This window comes from Phyllobates terribilis, unplaced genomic scaffold (genome assembly GCF_046119375.1).
Source record: "Phyllobates terribilis strain yellow unplaced genomic scaffold, ASM4611937v1 Scaffold_2__4_contigs__length_985480577, whole genome shotgun sequence".
NCBI lineage: Eukaryota > Metazoa > Chordata > Amphibia > Anura > Dendrobatidae > Phyllobates > Phyllobates terribilis.
The window spans coordinates 250948761-250967789 of NW_027362762.1; the positions used below are offsets into that span (position 1 = coordinate 250948761).

Here is a 19029-nt window from a genome sequence, read left to right on the forward strand (position 1 = left end):
AGGGGGGAGAGATCATTAAAGATCATTAACAATCAGGACTTACCCATTTGTAATCCTGCAATGCCCAGACAACCGCCGCAGCATACACCCCAGCTGTGGCGGTGGTCTGGGCATAGCAGGATTACAAATGGGTAAGTCCTTATGCTAATGATCTTTAATGATCTCTCCTCACTATGTATATGGGGTATTACTTTGGTGTGACTTACACTCTACACATATATAGATTTTGAAGTTTGAGGACACTTGCCTTACTATTTACTTGTCGTACTACTTACTATAACTTAGTTATACCCAAATATACATACAGTGCCTACAAGTAGTATTCAACCCCCTGCAGATTTAGCTGGTTGACACATGCGGAATTAACTTGGCATTGTGACATTTGTACTGTAGATCAGCCTGGAAGTGGGAAATGCACTGCAGCAAATTTTTTTTTTTTTTTTTTTAAAACGTAAAAAGTTAATTCAGAGTGTCATTTATTATTCAACCCCTCAAACCACAAGAATTCTGTTTGGTCCCCCAAAAGTATTAAGAAGTAGTTCAGGCACCAAGAATAATGAACTTCACATGTGTGGATTAAAGATCTCTTTTGCCAGCCTTTTCTGACTATTTAAGACCCTCCCCACTCTTGTGAACAGCACTCAGACATGGTCAACATGGGAAAGACAAAGGAGCATTCCAAGGCCTTCAGAGACAAGATCGTGGAGGGTCACAAGGCTGGCAAGGGGTACAAAACCCTTTCCAAGGAGTTGGGCCTACCTGTCTCCACTGTTGGGAGCATCATCCGTAAGTGGAAGGCTTATGGAACTACTGTTAGCCTTCCACGGCCAGGACAGCCTTTGAAAGTGTCCTCCCGTGCCGAGGCCAGGCTTGTCCGAAGAGTCAAGGCTAACCCAAGGACAACAAGGAAGGAGCTCCGGGAAGATCTCATGGCAGTGGGGACATTGGTTTCAGTCAATACCATAAGTAACGTACTCCACCGCAATGGTCTCCGTTCCAGACGAGCCCGTAAGGTACCTTTACTTTCAAAGCGTCATGTCAAGGCTCGTCTACAGTTTGCTCATGATCACTTGGAGGACTCTGAGACAGACTGGTTCAAGGTTCTATGGTCTGATGAGACCAAGATCGAGATCTTTGGTGCCAACCACACACGTGACGTTTGGAGACTGGATGGCACTGCATACGACCCCAAGAATACCATCCCTACAGTCAAGCATGGTGGTGGCAGCATCATGCTGTGGGGCTGTTTCTCTGCCAAGGGGCCTGGCCATCTGGTCCGCATCCATGGGAAGATGGATAGCACGGCCTACCTGGAGATTTTGGCCAAGAACCTCCGCTCCTCCATCAAGGATCTTAAGATGGGTCGTAATTTCATCTTCCAACAAGACAATGACCCAAAGCACACAGCCAAGAAAACCAAGGCCTGGTTCAAGAGGGAAAAAGTCAAGGTGTTGGAGTGGCCTAGTCAGTCTCCTGACCTTAACCCAATTGAAAACTTGTGGAAGGAGCTCAAGAATAAAGTCCACATGAGACACCCAAAGAACCTAGATAACTTGGAGAAGATCTGCATGGAGGAGTGGGCCAAGATAACCCCACAGACCTGTGCCGGCCTGATCAGGTCTTATAAAAGACGATTATTAGCTGTAATTGCAAACAAGGGTTATTCCACAAAATATTAAACATAGGGGTTGTATAATAATTGACCCACACTTTTATGTTTAAAATTTAATAAAATTCAACTGAGCAACATAACTTTTTGGTTTGTAAGATTTATGCTTCTGTTCATAAAACCTACTCTCATTTGCAGTTTGAAGGCTCTAACTTATTTGCATCTTATCAACTGCAGGGGGTTGAATACAACTTGTAGGCACTGTATCTCTATATATTATGGGTCAAAAAACCCTTTTTAAAAAAACATCTAAAAAACTTTTTGCAATTTTCTCAGGTTTCCCCTTTTCTGCTAAAGAAATGTTCCCATCCCTCAACTAGCGTGAGAAATGGGTGTTATTTATTGTCATGGCATTTTTCTTTCCCTTTGTTTGTGATCCTGAAAACTACAAATAGGTTACTACAGGATCACATCTTAGATCACGTTTTCCACAACTTCTTGAATCCCCTTTTTCACCTAATTGTAAAATAGCTATTTGAGTTTTTAAATGTTTTCAATAAAAATCTGTTTTATATTATTGCAAGTGGCTTTGGATTTTTTCATCCAAGTAATGTTTTTTTGACAAGAGTGGGACTGAAGTTTTCTCTAAATTCCAGTCATCAAAAAATCTTAATGTCCTTGTCATCTTGAACCCAAATAATTGCCTTTCCAATATTTTTTTTCCAAGTGGAAGAAACATGCATTTCAGTATTTATAAATTACATATTAGTATTTATAAATTATTAATCATTACATATCTGAATAATTGGAAAACACCCAGCTCTCAGCACATGTTACTAGAAACATTAAAAATGGCTCAATCACAAAAGGTCCATATTACAAGCGCTTTACACTTTTCCCCTTTAAATGATCACATTGTATTACTTCTCTCATAAAATCAAACCTTCAAAGAGTAAAATTAAATTTGCACAAGTAATCCAGAAATAATAGGGTATGTGTAAGCACACTGGGGTTTATGTCAGCATTAATACAATATTTCATAGCGCTCATATTGATTTTGGGCACTGAAGAAATAGTGCTATGAGGGTTGAAGTATATAATTCAAATAATAAGAAAAAAGAAAACATATGAACTTGTTATCAGTATCGACTGGCTTCCCATTTATAGCCATGCGGAAAACATGGAAATGTAGGAATTTTATGCAAGTGATTTTTTTTTATATTATCTTCTCTGCTGCCAAAATTACATGTGCAGTTTATTGTATAGTGTCAGTCTGATCCCTCTAGCCATCTTAATGTAACCTCTTCAATATTAGGTTCTCCTGCATCTTGCAGATCCCAGTGGCTCATATTAAATTAAATTAAATGTAAGCAATTGCATCATCAACTGTATATTACTGTTCTAGCCTTCCTCGAGTCTAAACATTATTAAATAACCCTAAATAAACAAATGCTCAGTCACTTGCATTCTGACATTGACTTGCCTTCATGTCCAGTTTCGGCTTCTCAGAGCTTCATATGTATCACAAATTTTGATGCTATTATTGACAGTCCATGTGTACAGTAATATATATTAGAAATGGCAGCACATTGAGAAGCAGTACCATTCTTATCCTATTACATTGCCTGCGGCTCTTTGTAATATTAGGCCACTTTCCCTATAGTGGGTGGTATAATACAAGTATCACAGTCATTCAGCTGCTCTTTATAATAAGCTCTCTCGCCATTTTTAATTTTTGATCTTCCCACTCATAGAATTGTTATATAAGGGGAGTACATATATTGGCTCTAGTGGACGACATTCTGTGTTATTCCACATAGCCAAGAAAGTGCTACAATAATACTATAAAAAACTCACCCCCCACTGACTAATCACTTTGTGAGACCTGGTGCTATAGAACAGACACACTTGTTTCTCTGTTTTTAACAGCATAACGACATTACTGCTATAGTTACTGTTACATTTTTAATTTAGCATTGTGAAAATAACTGCATTATAATGCCAATCGGTGCAAGAAGAGGAATGCAATTATACTTGTCATTGACATGGGAGGTAGGGATGAGTGAATAGCTTTAAGGCAAATTGAATTTTTATTGAATTTAATAAGATTTCATCAGAGTTTGATTTTTTTACAGTTCAATATACATGGCCCGCCTCCATATTGGTGAAATATAAGAGGTTGAAAATAGTTCTAAAAAAATGATAAATTATATACTTATCAACAGCTGTCCTGCCACACAACCCTCTACCACTCCAGTCCTTTTTTTTCCAATTACTGATATGGTCTTCACTGGACCACCTTTAGAGTCTTCTGGCACATTTGACATCTCTTGCTCTGACTAAGCTGTGACATTACAACGAACACCACTTCTATTCACACATTGTCAGCACAGGACACTGCATTTATGGAAATGTTGAATATGATCCAGTGAAAACTGGGTCTCAATGTAATGAGTATACAGTGGGTACCGAAAGTATTCAGACCTCTTTAAATTTTTCACTCTTTGTTTCATTGCAACCATTTGGTAAATTCTAAAAAGTTAATTTTTTTCTCATTAATGTTCACTCTGTACCCCATCTTCACTGAAAAAAAACAGAAATGTAGAAATTTTTGCAAATTTATTAAAAAAGAAAAACTGAAATATCACATAAGTATTCAGACCCTTTGCTCAGACACGCATATTTAAGTCACATACTGTCCATTTCCTTGTGATCCTCCTTGAAATGGTTCTACTCCTTCAATGGAGTCCAGCTGTGTTTAATTAAACTGATAGGCCTTGATTTGGAAAGGCACACACCTGTCTATATAAGACCTCACAGGTCACAGGGCATGTCAGACCAAATGAGAATCATGAGCTCAAAGGAACTTCGCAATGAGCTCAGAGACAGAATTGTGGCAAGGCACAGATCTGGTCAAGGTTACACAAGAATTTCTACAATAGTCAAGGTTCCTAAGAGCACAGTGGCCTCCATAATCCTTAAATGGAAGAAGTTTGGGACCACCAGAAGTCTTCCTAGACCTGGCCATCCAGCCAAACTGAGCAATCGTGGGAGAAGAACATTGGTGAGAAAGGTAAAGATGAAGCCCAAGATCACTGTGGCTGAGCTCCTGAGATGCAATAGGGAGATGTGAGAAAGTTCCACAATCTCAACTATCACTGCAGCCTTCCACCAGTCAGGCCTTTATGGCAGAGTGACCCGACGAAAACCTCTCCTCGGTGCAAGACATATGAAAGCGCGCATAGAGTTTGCTCAAAAACATATGAAGAACTCCCAGACTATGAGAAATAAAATTCTCTTGTCTTATGAGAAGAATATAGAACTTTTTGGTGATATTTCTAAGCGGTATGTGTGGAGAAAACTAGGCACTGCTCATCACCTGCCCAATATAATCCCAACAGTGAAACATGGTGGTTTTTTTCAGTCAAGAAGGGGTGCAGAGTGTACATTCATGAGAAAAAAATGAACTTTTTAGAATTTACCAAATGGCTGCAATGAAACAAAGAGTGAAAAATTTAAAGGGGTCTGAATACTTTCCGTACCCACTGTATATTGTGGTAGATTCACGCACTCTGCTCTCACAGAGGTAGACACGGGAAGTCTTCTTGGTTAAGCTTCTGCTGGTTTATAAGGACACGGCGTAAACCACTGCAGGGTTCCAGAAAATAAACACGGCCTTTCGGCATAACAGAGAAGAACAAAAAAAAAAGTATAGCACAGTTCATAAATGAGCGGGGCTTCACCTACTCCGGGTAGCACAACAAAGTTTCACCAAAGTCCTTCTGCGGAGCTCTCTGACTTCCACACACACAGTCCGGAGACTTCCTTCTCCAAACAACATCAGAGAAAAAAAACTCACTGCTGGAGATTCACCTTCTCCAGCTACACCCTTGAGGTGGAGACATGGAATGTAGGCGTCCTGCTCATTTCACACCTACTCACAAAAAAAATCCCAAGATGGCTTATTAACCTCTTCAGCACCTAACATGCTGGAGAAAACTTCTAGGCTCAGTTCACTGATGCTAACAGCAACAGTGAAACATATCTTCCCTCACATACATCACCAGTGACTGTCACAATATATATGTATGTATATATATATATGTTTATATATATATATATAAATATATATATATATATACACCCACACACACACATATACATATATATGTGTATACACAGTATTTATTATGTTCTTTTTTCAGCATAAAGTGTAAGCATTAGTGATGATTGTTCAAGCTGGATCTGTTTTGCATGCTTTGCTGCTTTTCGAGAAATAAGCCTCCTGTTATAGATGTGTGAAGCATCTGTATGATCTTCAATCTGTGCACCTCTGGGACAATACACTTATGAGCCACAGAGATTTGCTTTGCAAATTAAATCAACAGAATTCTTCACAAATCTGCAAATTTTCCAACACATTTATATCAGTGATCAATTTTGTAAGGTATCTTTATTTATATGTTGCATTATATTCAAATGACAAAAATGCCAGTTACATTATATTATATTATTTCCTCTGTATTTGTTAATTAAAAATAGAAAAAAATAACAAAAGAAGATGTGAAAACATCTGTAATGTTCATCTTATAAGGGTAAATCATTGTGTTATTTTCAGCATGTATATATTTTGAAAATAATGCATTTCAAAAAGAAAGTGATAGATCTTTGAAAAGAAAACTCAGAATAAAGTCCCTAAAGAAGCCATTATTGTATTGGAAAGACAGAGGATCTCTGGAAAGACAAAAATGTATCATGGCATAAGACCAACTTTATATTCAGTTTTATATTTTTGTAATGCTATTTTTAAATGTGGCAATAAATTATAAAAAATAAAGTAATATACTATAAGAGACGATTCTCAATTTTACATCTGCACCATGCACAGATACATTAAGGAAAAAAAGAAGCACATTATGCAAGGTTGTGCAAAATTGCTTTACTTTGATTGGCCCCTCAGCTTCCCCTTAAACAGATTGTCCAAAATCTATTTAAATTTGCTGATAGGCTTCCAGACCTAGAAAATAAAAACATTGATAGCAGGTCCAGTGCCACCTTTCTGTTGTTGCTCCTTTTAACCGGCTGCAGTGGTGATGCCACAACTATGTAGAATGTGACTGCTGCTGCCAATCACTGGGATTAATTGTCATGATGAGGTAAGACCCCTATACACATTAAATCACTGTCAGTCAAATGGTCGTTCAGCAGATAGTTATTTCTTCCAACTCGCCCATACATTGGAACACTCAGCTTGTCCAAGCACTGACATTAAATGGGTCAGCTCAGTAGTGGGGCTATTATATTGCAGGATAATTATGAACATGCATTATTAACAATGTCTGGACAGGCTACCGATCACCGGATGAAAGAGAAGAACACTCGTTCATTGGGGGAAAGAATCTTTTATGCAGTATAGAAGATCATCATTCTCGGTGGTGCATGGTAAACCATTGTCCTGTGTAATGGCAGACCGCACACTTAGCAATGTAGTATAGATCGATCAGTATGCAACATTTACTTAGGTCTGTCAGTGTGAAAACGCACTCAAACGACCACTGATCGGTAAATGTTTAAAGATCGGCAGTGATATTGTACCGCCAATTGCTCTGTTTAAATGGACTCTAACTCTGGGGATAAGCTGCTGCAGCACAACACTTAGAGGAGGAGACAGGTGACCTTGATCCTTTCACTGCCATTAGTGTATCTGTTCTCCAAATGAGTACGTATTGATATAAATGCAGCTGAATGCAAATAGTCTGGGGAAAATCAGGGGTTTGGAAGCCACGTACTGTACATGCAATTTCTTTTAGAGGAAGAAGAGGATAACAAATAACCTAACAAAGTGATTTGCAAAGTTTTAAAACTTTGCATTCTGAACAAAATACTAAAAAATAAAGTAATAAAAGTTTAGTTACTTTAAATTTATTTATTTTTAATTTGGGAAAAGGGTAATAATTTGAAATTTGAATCTTGAACTTGTGATCGTTCAATCACTTATAATATATACCGCAACACTACTGTAATTCAGTATATGGGGAAATTGCAGTTCTCCTATGGAGCTCAGACCGTAGCTCAGTTTCACAGGAGGACCAAGAAAGCAGTTATGGAGCCATCACCAGTCCCCCAGCTGTCATGGTAACCCATCATTTAAATTCAGCTATAAGCTCATATGCACATGACACATAATTATAGTGCACTCGTCTCATCACAAAAGCATGACACACATCACACAAACACAGCATATACGTCACACAAGCACAGCACATGCATCAAGCAAGCCCAGCACAAATGTAACATAAGTACAGCTCATACTTCACACAAGCACAGACCATACAATTAACTCTATACTACTGGGTCGGCCATTTATATGAATACACCTAAATAAAATGGGAATGGTTGGTGATATCAACTTCCTGTTTGTGGCACATTAGTATATGGGAGGGGGAAAACTTTTCCAGATGGGTGGTGACCATGGTGGCCATTTTGAAGTTGGCTACTTTATTTTTTTCAATGGGAAGAGAATTTCATAAGAAAAACAATGGTGTGCTTGGTTTTAACGTAACTTTATTCTTTCATGAGTTATTTACAAGTTTATGACCACTAATAAAATGTGTTCAAAGTGCTGCCCATTGTGTTGGATTGTCAATGCAACCCTCTTCTCCCACTCTTGACACACTAATAGCAATACTGCAGAATAAATGCTAGCACAAGCTTCCAGTATGCTTATTCTCAATAAGTTTGATGTGTCATATGACCCTCTTCCCATTGAAAAAAATAAAGTTGGATCCAAAATGGCCGATTTCAAAATGGCCACTATGGTAACCACCCATCTGGAAAATTTCCCCCCTCCCTTATACTAATGTGCCACAAACAGGAAGTTTATATCACCAACCATTCCCATTTTATTTAGGTGTAACCATATAAATGGCCCATCCTGTACAATCTATTACACAAGCACTATGCACACATCGCACAACACAGTACACAGCACACATGTCACAAAAGCACTATGCACACATCACACAACACAGTTCATAGTACACATCACACAATAACAGCACATGTGTCACACCAGCAATATGCACATATTACATAAGCACATCTCAAACATATACAGTACATAATATACACAACCCACAAATGTTAATGCACAAATCTCTTATAAAAATGTTAGTAAAGAGATAGTCACATTGTTATAATCACTTGCCATTTCCAGCAGGACCAATCATGAAAATGGATAGCTTTGCCCAGATCGTTTGGTTACGCTCACTGTCATTGAGCAACGTGGCACATAGGAATATGTCTATCTGTCTGGTTGCACAGATGCCCAGTCTATGCCTGTTCTAGGTGCCAAATTTGAGGTATTGCATAAGTTTAAAGATAGAGAGCAGCATGAAACGTTTTACTTACTGGTTAAAAAAGGGACAGGAACTTGAAAGCTGCATGTAACATTATAAGATCAGGAACAAAGGTCAGAGCCCTTTACTTTTATCTCTTCCATGTACAGCTTCCAATGATCCTGTGGGCAGTGTGGGGGAATGCAGGAACTTTTCTTCATGTAATCACAGTGATTGTCACATATTCTGTAGGTGCAGTCTTATTTTTTTACAATATGAGCATTATACTGTCCATGTAATCACCGTCAATATCTTATGTGAATAACATTTCTAATCTTGACTCAATGACTTGATACTTTCTGGCATCCTAATCACAGATATTTAGTTTTGGTCACTACATAAAATATTTTGGCCCATAATGCTTGCTGTGGGTCTGTTCCCTTTAGTCCTCCATATTAATGTAAATCAACATCTCACACAACTTTACAAAATCACAATGATTTTTGTTTTCCACTTGCACAGTACCCCATGGATACTGCCAAGCCTTTACCATTTTGTTTCTAATCTTAACTTCCTCCATACTCCCCACTATTACAAAAGGAAGCTGAGTATGCATTGACACATTCAGCCTGCTGATGGTTTCGTCATCAGTTGGAAACTGGTAGATCTGCACGCCATTGCTCACCAGCTCACTCATCAGCTTTATTTTTAACGTCTGTAACTCTGACTTTAAGATCACATCTGCCTTAAGGCCCCGTCACACTAAGCGACGCTACAGCGATCCCAACAACGATATGACCTGTCAGGGATCGTTGCTGCATCGCTATGTGGTAGCTGGTGAGATGTCAAGCAGTCAGATCTTCCCAACGACACAGCAACGATGCGGCGACCCATAACGACCTTTATAACAATGCAAGCCTATGCGTTTCTGTGTCTGAGTCGTCATCAAGGTCGTTGGTAAGGTGTCAAACACACTGATGCATGCTACCCAGCGGGACCTCAACGATCAAAGAAATGTCCAGACTATTCCGACATGACCAGCGATCTCACAGCAGGGGCCTGGTTGCTGCTAAGTGTCACACTAAGCGTGATCGCTACTGAGGTCACTTTTGCGTCACAAATCTTGTGACTCAGCAGCGATCTCGCTAGCGATCTCGCTTAGTGTGACGGGGGCTTTAGCAATCACAGGTATGATGTTCACCTTGCTTTCTTGCTTCTTCATGGTTATGAGATCAAGAGACTTGAGGGAATGTCCAGTGGGAGCGATGAAGTAAAGGCACACATGAATGCGAGTGTCATGAAATTTGTACAATAATCTTTTAATCGTCAACTCTTCTTGTAAATAGGCTTCAAAATGTGTGTCAATATAGTCTACAATGGGCATGTAGCTGTCTTCTTTGTTTATCTGGTCCCCAAAGCCCACCGTATTCACAATAGTCAGCTTCAAGTGCACATTGCTCTCAAGGAGGTCATATGTTTGGGCTTTTAACTTTACGGAAGGCTCAAAATGACTGGATTCATTTTCTTCAAAATTAATATTGACTATGGTGTTGATCAGTGTTGACTTGCCAATCCCAGTCTCCCCTATGCATAAAATATTAAAGCAAAACCCTTAATGGACTGATCTATTAACCAGCTGATCAAACTCCACATGACCGGATGTAGGTAATGTATGGAGATTTCATTTTTACTGCCATCTCCGGAATCTTTCCTGCCATCTGCTTCGCCAACTCAATTTTGGAATGAGGATCCCGCAAAACCCTTCAGATGACTATAGAGCTAAATAATAAAATTCAGGTTCCCAACAGTCAGGTTTAATGGGAGCAAATGTAGAGCAGTATGCAACAAGCTCACATAAGTGATGGCTGGAGTCATCTGGAGTATTAGCAAGCAACCGCGTAACCTATGCAGAAAATTTCTATATTCAAGGAATGCAGTTATGACTTTTATAAAGGTATATTTCGAAACTAATCAGTATAAAACATCTGTACATATTTAGATAAAAAAAATAATTAGTTCACAAAGTTGAACCTTGAAGAGAGAAAAACAAGTAGTTGCATGAAGGTCACAAAAACTTGACATTTTGACTTTAGGAGCTTAATGATAAAATTTGATGCCCGAAACAGCTGCCATATGCTTAAAGAAGGAAAGGAGAAGAATGCAAACCTCTGAAAATATTAGTAACAATTGATATAGTGTGTGACCTGCTAATTATATTATTTCCTAATAAAGTTTTCTCATCTCTTTTTTATTATAATAAAACATAAAAAGAAGAGAAAGCAGAGCTCTGATTCAGTTTCCTAGGCTCCCAATCTCCATGCAGAAACATCTTCTGTAAAGCTTCTGTTTTTTATAATACCGGTTTGATCCATTTTCTCTTAAGTTAACACATGTAGAATACATATATACAGTACATACCGTGTGGAAGCATGTGTATAATGAATTATTATAACATAATGTTACATAATATGTACATGGGCTTTTTTCTCAATATATGGTAATTATTCAGTGTCCAAATAACAATGCCTAAATATTACCTCCACATAGTACCAAAATAATACCTTCATATAATGTTCACAAAACACTGCGTATATTTTCCACGCAGTACTACAATTCAGTGTCCAAGTCAAACTACCAATAAGTATCCAAATGAAATTGCCATACAATACCTAAGGTCAGATTTATACAGAATGACCACAGCCACTAAATGTCAGCTGATTGCCTGCAGGCAAGCTGATTAGCCAACCAAAATTTAATGTGCACAGGATGATTGTTAATATGATTGTTCTGTGCTCATAGAAAATCATTGTATTGTCAGCAAATTAGCTTTTTTCACAGAATGATCTCTCGTCAATAAAAATGACTTCTCACCTTACCAAAAAATGATTACACCAGAGTAATGGGCGTTTTGCTTGTTCATCGAAGATTTGCTGGCCTGTTTAGAGTGGCAAGTTATTGGGAATGAGAGTTCCCATGGACGCTCATTTCACGATTATCGTCTCATCTAAATATGCTTTTAACAGTAAAAAGGTAAAATACTGTTAAGTCATTCAGAGGTTATAGACCCAAAAAGGCTACCTCTGGTAGATTTGGCGCAAGCCACTTGTCAGATACCAGAGGAACCCTAGCCTTCATCTTTAACCCCTGAATATCGATCTAGTCTGGAGAAGTGAAGAAGGACAAGATAATGGTCTTTTAACCTGGTCAAAACCAACAGAGCAGCAAAGGTAAAAAATTGGCAGGGGGGAGAAACATCAATAAATCAGTGAAGGTCAAAACACACACACATACACTATACAGGAGCAGATAACACACAACTGAACAAGAGAAGCACAAAGCTATATCTGACAGCTTCCTGCAGTAAACTGGAAGCTTTAGTAGGGTGTCTGCAGCCAGGAACCGATATCTCCAGCTGGACAGCACAAACACAAATACTGTCAGACAGGACAGCACTGCAGGTTCCAGTCACCCTAACCTTAGTAGCTGGACAGAGCCTGTGCCGTCCTTAACTTCTGGTTCCCAAATCTCTTCTATCACCAGTGCCACCAGGAAAATGAATATGAGAGCCCTATGGCTACAGAAGAAGACGTTGCAGGAGCAAGTCCTGGGGAGATGTGGCAAATACCTGGAATTTTTGGGCAGAAATTGATTAACAGTAAAGACTTTGAAGATATAAATGTTACATCTTTAAGTCTATCTATCTATCTATCTATCTATCTATCTATCTATCTATCTATCTATAACATGCACTACAAAACAAATAAAAACACAAAATATTTGTAAAAATATTATATATAAACAAATATAAATACCATTATATAAGTTTGTAGTCTGATTAGTAACAGGAATGGTGGTAAAGCACTGTATAAATGTGCTAATAATTGTGAGCAGCACAGCTTTGACTTTCTGCTCCATCATAGCTATAAGTCCTGATTTGCATAGGCTTTAACATCTTTAATATGACTTATGATATAGATAACCACGATGAATATGTAACACAGTCATTACTAACTCTGATTAGCATAATCTCTTGTCTGAGTGTTGATATCTTTATTATTTCATTAAACCCTTCTAATATTACGACATTACAGCACCCGTGAACCAGTTTCTCAAAGAATATGTTCAAAGAAATGGCTTAAAGAGCTACTTACACAGAAATACTGTACATTAAGATTTGACTAGCTTATTTAGTAAAACCAGCAATATAAACACTAGGCAAATAAAACAGTCTTGAATATACAATACAATTCAATAGGAAGGATAGTTATAAACTAATGGATTGTGATACAGAAAATCAGTCTCATGCTATTGATATGTGACACCCAAATTTCATATATCCTCAGTAATTTAATGCAGATATATGCATCACTTAGGTTACATACATTTTCTTTCATACCAATAACAAAAAATTGCACCGGATGTTTAGCAAGTGCATTTCTATTACTAATGCCACTGACTCAGAAGACTGGAATCAATGCTTGAAATAATGCTTGTAACAAGACACGTGAGCTAGAAGTATCACATAGTACAGTCAACTTAAAGGGGTATACCAATCTCCAAGATCCCATCCCAGTATGTGGGTGTAATAATAATATTAGCCAATACCACCAATTAGAAATGTATTATAGTTCTTCTGATCAGCTTTGTCACTTACCCCATGTGCAGGGCATAGCCGTAGCTTAGGTATCCATGTTTATGACCACTCCTAAAGTAACAGTTAACTAATTAGTTAGTTGTTAGTGGTCGTAATCATGAACAGGGGCGTACTTAGAAATCATGGGTCCCCATAGCAGAAGTTCTAATTGGACTACCCAACAGAAAAAAAAATATTTGGCAGGGTCACAGAACAGCATATCTCTCAACTTTTCAGCCTTTACAAAGTAATTTTCTTCCTACTAAAGCCCTAGATTCCCCTTTCATTGCCCCCATAAAGTATGATGATAACAATAGTGCCACAAAAACACTGTATAATACCCCCACATTGGATTCCTCCACAGTACCCTTCACACGCATATGATGACCCTATTGTACCCCACCTCAACTACCCCGGCAAAGTATGGTTATCCTAACACAGTATGATCCTTCAACTGTGACCCCCACACTGGTCTCTAATCTGAGCTGCTGTTAACCTGCGATTTCTGAGGCGGGTGACTCGGATAAACATCCTCAGAAGCAGAGGTGACTCTTGGTCTTCCTTTCCTGTGACGTTTCTCATGTGAGCCAGTTTCTTTGTAGCGCTTGATGGTTTTTGCAACTGCACTTGGGGGCACTTTCAAAGTTTGCCCAATTTTTCAGACTGACTGACATTCATTTCTTAAAGCAATGATGGCCACTCATTTTTCTTTACTTAGCTGCTTTTTTCTTGCCATAATACAAATTCTAACAGTCTATTCAGTAGGACTATCAGCTGTGTATCCACCTGACTTCTGCACAACACAACTGATGGTCCCAACCCCATTTATAAGGCAAGAAATCCCACTTATTAAACCTGACAGGGCACACCTGTGAAGTGAAAACCATTTCCGGTGACTACCTCTTGAAGCTCATCAAGAGAATGCCAAGAGTTTGCAAAGCAGTCATCAAAGCAAAGGGTACTACTTTGAAGAACCTAGAATATAAGACATATTTTCAGTTGTTTCACACTTTTTTTGTTACGTATATAATTCCACATGTGTTAATTCATAGTTTTGATGCCTTCAGTGTGAATGTACCATTTTCAAAGTCATGAAACTACAGAAAAATCTTTAAATGAGAAGGTGTGTCCAAACTTTTGGTCTGTTCTGTAGATCCTTTAGTTTCCAAACATAACATCACCCCATGGACATTGATACTGGCACATATTAAACGCCCTATTGCCATAAGTACTACCACCAGCTCAGGGGCACAGCTATGGGCTGCCCTTGTGCGCCCACTTACGCTAATCTGCTTCTGGGCTGGTGGGAGGAAACAAGAGTCTTTGGTGAGGGGGCTTGCCCAGGTGTTGAGAAGATAGAGATGTGGGCTCGCTATATAGATGACGTGTTTGTCATCTGGAGGGGCACTGTTGAGGAATTTCGAATATTTGTAACGGGACTTAATGATAATCCCATTGGCTTCAGATTCACCTGTGAGGCGAATCCCACATGCCTACCCTATCTTGATGTTTTGATTGGTAAAGGTGAGAGTGGCCTTGTGGAGATGGGCACCTTTCGGAAACCCACAGCAACCAACTCTCTACTTCGTTGGGAAAGTAGCCGCCCGCTTGCTCTTAAGACAGGCATCTCCACGGGACAATATTTGCGGGCTCGCAGAAATTGTTCCACCAACCAAGCCTTTGAGGAACAATCAGTGGACCTCAAAAATAGGTTTCGCGAAAGAGGGTATCCCAATAAGGTAATGCATCCGGCCTATAACAAAAGCAAATCTACAAGAAGATCTAGTCTATTGGATCCTAGAGTTAAGAATAATGATGGAGAGGTGGTGAGATTCATTACTACCTTTAGGAATGGAGCTAAAGGGGCTAAGGATATTCTCCGTAAATATTGGCCAATCCTAGAAATGGGTAGCGATATCTCTCTGTTTCTGAGGGGTTACCCGCATGTGACCTATAAGAAGGGCAGCTCTCTTCAGGACAGATTGATATATAGCCATTTTTCTGCCCCGAGACAGGAATCTTGGCTCAGGTCGCAAACTAAGGGATGTTACAGGTGTGGTTGGTGTGTTGCATGCTCGTCTATACAGTGCGGCAAAACCTTTAGGGGCACCAATGTTGATAAAGAATTGGATTTTATCAATTGTTGTACACAGGGGGTGATCTATAAGGGCACCTGCCAGTGTGGTCTGGAAAATACTGGTAAGACAAAACGAGAGCTCATGCGGAGGATAGGCGAGCATCTGGGTGACATTGAACATAAAAGAGAGACCCCAATTGCAAGACACATTTATGAAGCTCATTGGGGTGATAAAAATGCAATTAAATTTATGGGTATTGAGAAGGTTCCCAGACCTCAGAGAGGGGGTGACTGGGATCGCCTAATCCTACAAAAAGAAGCGAGGTGGATCTTTCAGCTCAAAACGATGGCCCCCCGCGCCCAAAATGAACAACTAGCGTTTGGATGTTTTATCTGAGAACATATACCTTACGAGTAAATCTTTCCATGTGTACTCTGTTAAAGATATGGGCTCTTATGCACCCTTCTATTCCTATTGAAAGCTTGCCTAGATACCACCTAAATGATACGCCGATCTCACATACTAGCTAAGTGAACATGGGTCTAAAAGTACCCCTTGAGATATACCTATTTATATAGATTCCCTTTATTTCCCCACCCAGTTATGCCCCCCCTCGCCCTTCCCCTTCTCCCACCCCACCCACACTCAGGGATTTCTTTTACCTCCCCCCCATTACTGTTTTGCTAGTAAATATATTTCTTCCATAATTAAGTGGGGTGTGAATTTTAGGACTTACTTTGGGCTAATAACATTGGACTACAACATTGAGCCGAGTCCTTAAGCACCAATACTAGTGATCCCCACAGAATAATGGAGCAAGGTCCCACTGGACTGATTGCCCCCTCTGGGGCACTAATGATCCCCTTAAATTAATGGAGCAAGGTCCCATTGGACTGGTTACCCCCTTTAGGGATTTAATATTTATGTGGCAGCGGTGTCTATGGATGCTAACGTGCTCCGTGTTTATATAATCATTTATTTCTGTTGATGTGTGAGTTGTGGTCCCATTGGACTGATTGTTTTTTGTGGGGGATCAGAGTATATACAGCGGTGGGGGTTGTAAATGATGTTTTACCCGGAGTGGAGTATATACAGCGGTGAGGGTATCAAATGCTTCTTTACCCGTAAATCCTCTACCTGTGATATACAGGATTGGGATGCCACGAAGTATGCAAAATCGATTGGAACGCATATTTGCGTTCCACGGGACCGGAAATGACGACTGTCGGTCTTGGGACGGGAGACCGGAAATTACATCAGTGGAACACGCTATGCGTTCCACAATCACGGGGGCGTTCCAAAGCTATGGGGACGTCAGAAACGATGGGCGGGCGCACAGAATATGACGCTCTGTGGAGCGCGCGTCCTGTAACCATGGGGACGGCGTTCTATGGGGGGTGTAACCACCGGAGTGGACAGGCACTGGACGAGCATGCACCCTAAAAAGCGGTAAATCACACACTATTGATCTAAATATGGCAATGGGGCGTTTAATATGTGCCAGTATCAATGTCCATGAGGTGATGTGATTTTTGGAAACTAAAGGATCTATATATGCCTTAACTGGTGAGTGTTCACTCCTACCTATGGCCCCGGCCAATGGGGTCACAGAGACTTGGCATCACACACATGACAGGTGTTTAGACTGATTATACTTGAACATATATAAAGGTAATTAACCTAGGGTCTGATGCCATTGCCTTCTTTTACACCCTGATGGAGGGACACCATACCTTACATCTCTGAAACTATATGTGCCAATCCCCTGATGAATCACCCGATGTTGAGGAAACGCGTCGGGAGGCACGCTTTATGGTTATTTTAGGGCTGATTAGAAATCGAGGGTCAGCTGTGGACTGCCCTTGTCAGGGCGGGAGTTCTTGGGGTCCTATGGTCAGCCTGTGATAAGGGTCTGATAGGGTCAGATACTGAGGACCATCCAGGCGAATCTGGCATCCTTGGATGGAACGACCCATTCTATGCGACTGGTTAGACTGTTCCTCTTTCTTCACTCTTTTTGCCTGATGAGTACACAATATTATCTCTTGACAGGAGTGTTGTGGGGGCTAGGTGAAGTAAGTTGGTAAATATTTATTGCCCCTGAACTGTATAACCATTGTTATCATTTTACCTATATCGGCTTACGGCTACTCTAGCGTAAGTGTTTGTGTGTGTCTTTATATTTAATTTTTTAAAGGATATATTAAAATTTATATTTTAAGTCTGCTATACAAATGAAACTTTCAGTCATTGAATATGTTACTGAATTTAAAAGGTTAGTGGTGGACACCAACTGGGATAACAATGCGTTATTGCCTATCTTTAGAAAAGGTTTGTCCAGTGCAATCAAGGATGAGCTAGCTCGTTCAGAGTCTCCACAAGAGTTTGACTTGTTTTTAACCACACTGTGTACGTATTGACATCCGTTTAACTGAACGCAGCCAAGAAAAATGGGCAGTGGTAAATCGCATCACTAATTTCTCTCTTCCGTCTAGGGAAACCACAGGCAAAATCCCGTGGGAGGCCGAGGAGGTGCCTATGCAGGTGGACTCGCTACAAAGACGTGAGAGTAATGAACGCCACGAATACCGTCTCCGTGAGCGCTTATGTTTTTATTATGGTCAATCGGACAATTTCCTCATCAATTGTCCTAAATGTCCCAGGCGACCCAACAAGGTGTTGGCGGTAGTAGGGGATTACGATAATACAGACGCTGAGTCTGAAGTTTCGGAGACCAGTCTACATCTAGATGCTGTGTTTCCCCCAAAATTGATGCTGACTTCCCCTAAAGACCAAGGTGAGAAATATTCACATTGTTCTCTTCCTATTCAGATTCAGTGGGAGGGACAGTGGATACAAAGTTCTGTCATGATAGACTCTGGAGCAGGTGGGAATTTCATGGATTCTTCTTTTGGCAGGGAACATGGTATAAAGACATAACTAAAAGCTTCACCAGTCACTATGGAAACGGTGGATGGTTCCCCATTAGTTTCTGGACCAGTAGATCGGGAGACAGTGCTTCTGGAGTGTAAGATGGAACCAGACCATCAAGAAACACTTTCATTCATGTTAATATCTTCTCCTCATTTTCCTGTAATTTTAGAAATTCCCTGGTTACGGTCACAAAATCCAAACATCAATTGGGAAACCAAGGAGATATCCTTCCCCCCGAAGGGTAGTCCTGCCATCAGTCCAACGGTAGTGGCTCCAGTTACCCAGAACTCGGAAGAGGCAATACAGGTACCTACTCTCCCTCTGGTTTACCAGGAATTCTCGGATGTTTGTGACAAGAGGAAGGCAGATCAACTTCCCCCACATAGACCGTATGACTGCCCCATAGAATTGCTTCCTGGGGGAGCGATTCCTTTCGGC

The 19029-nt window shown here is 40.0% G+C and overlaps 1 protein-coding gene and 1 pseudogene across 1 annotated transcript in view; both read right to left on the reverse strand.

Annotated features, from left to right (window-relative positions):
- LOC141245425 (protocadherin-9-like) overlaps window positions 1-19029 on the reverse strand; it is a 1804993-nt gene that overhangs the window by 1699259 nt on the left and 86705 nt on the right. The gene's annotated exons all lie outside the window — the stretch shown is intronic.
- LOC141242212 (septin-10 pseudogene) lies at window positions 9341-11318 on the reverse strand (annotated as a pseudogene).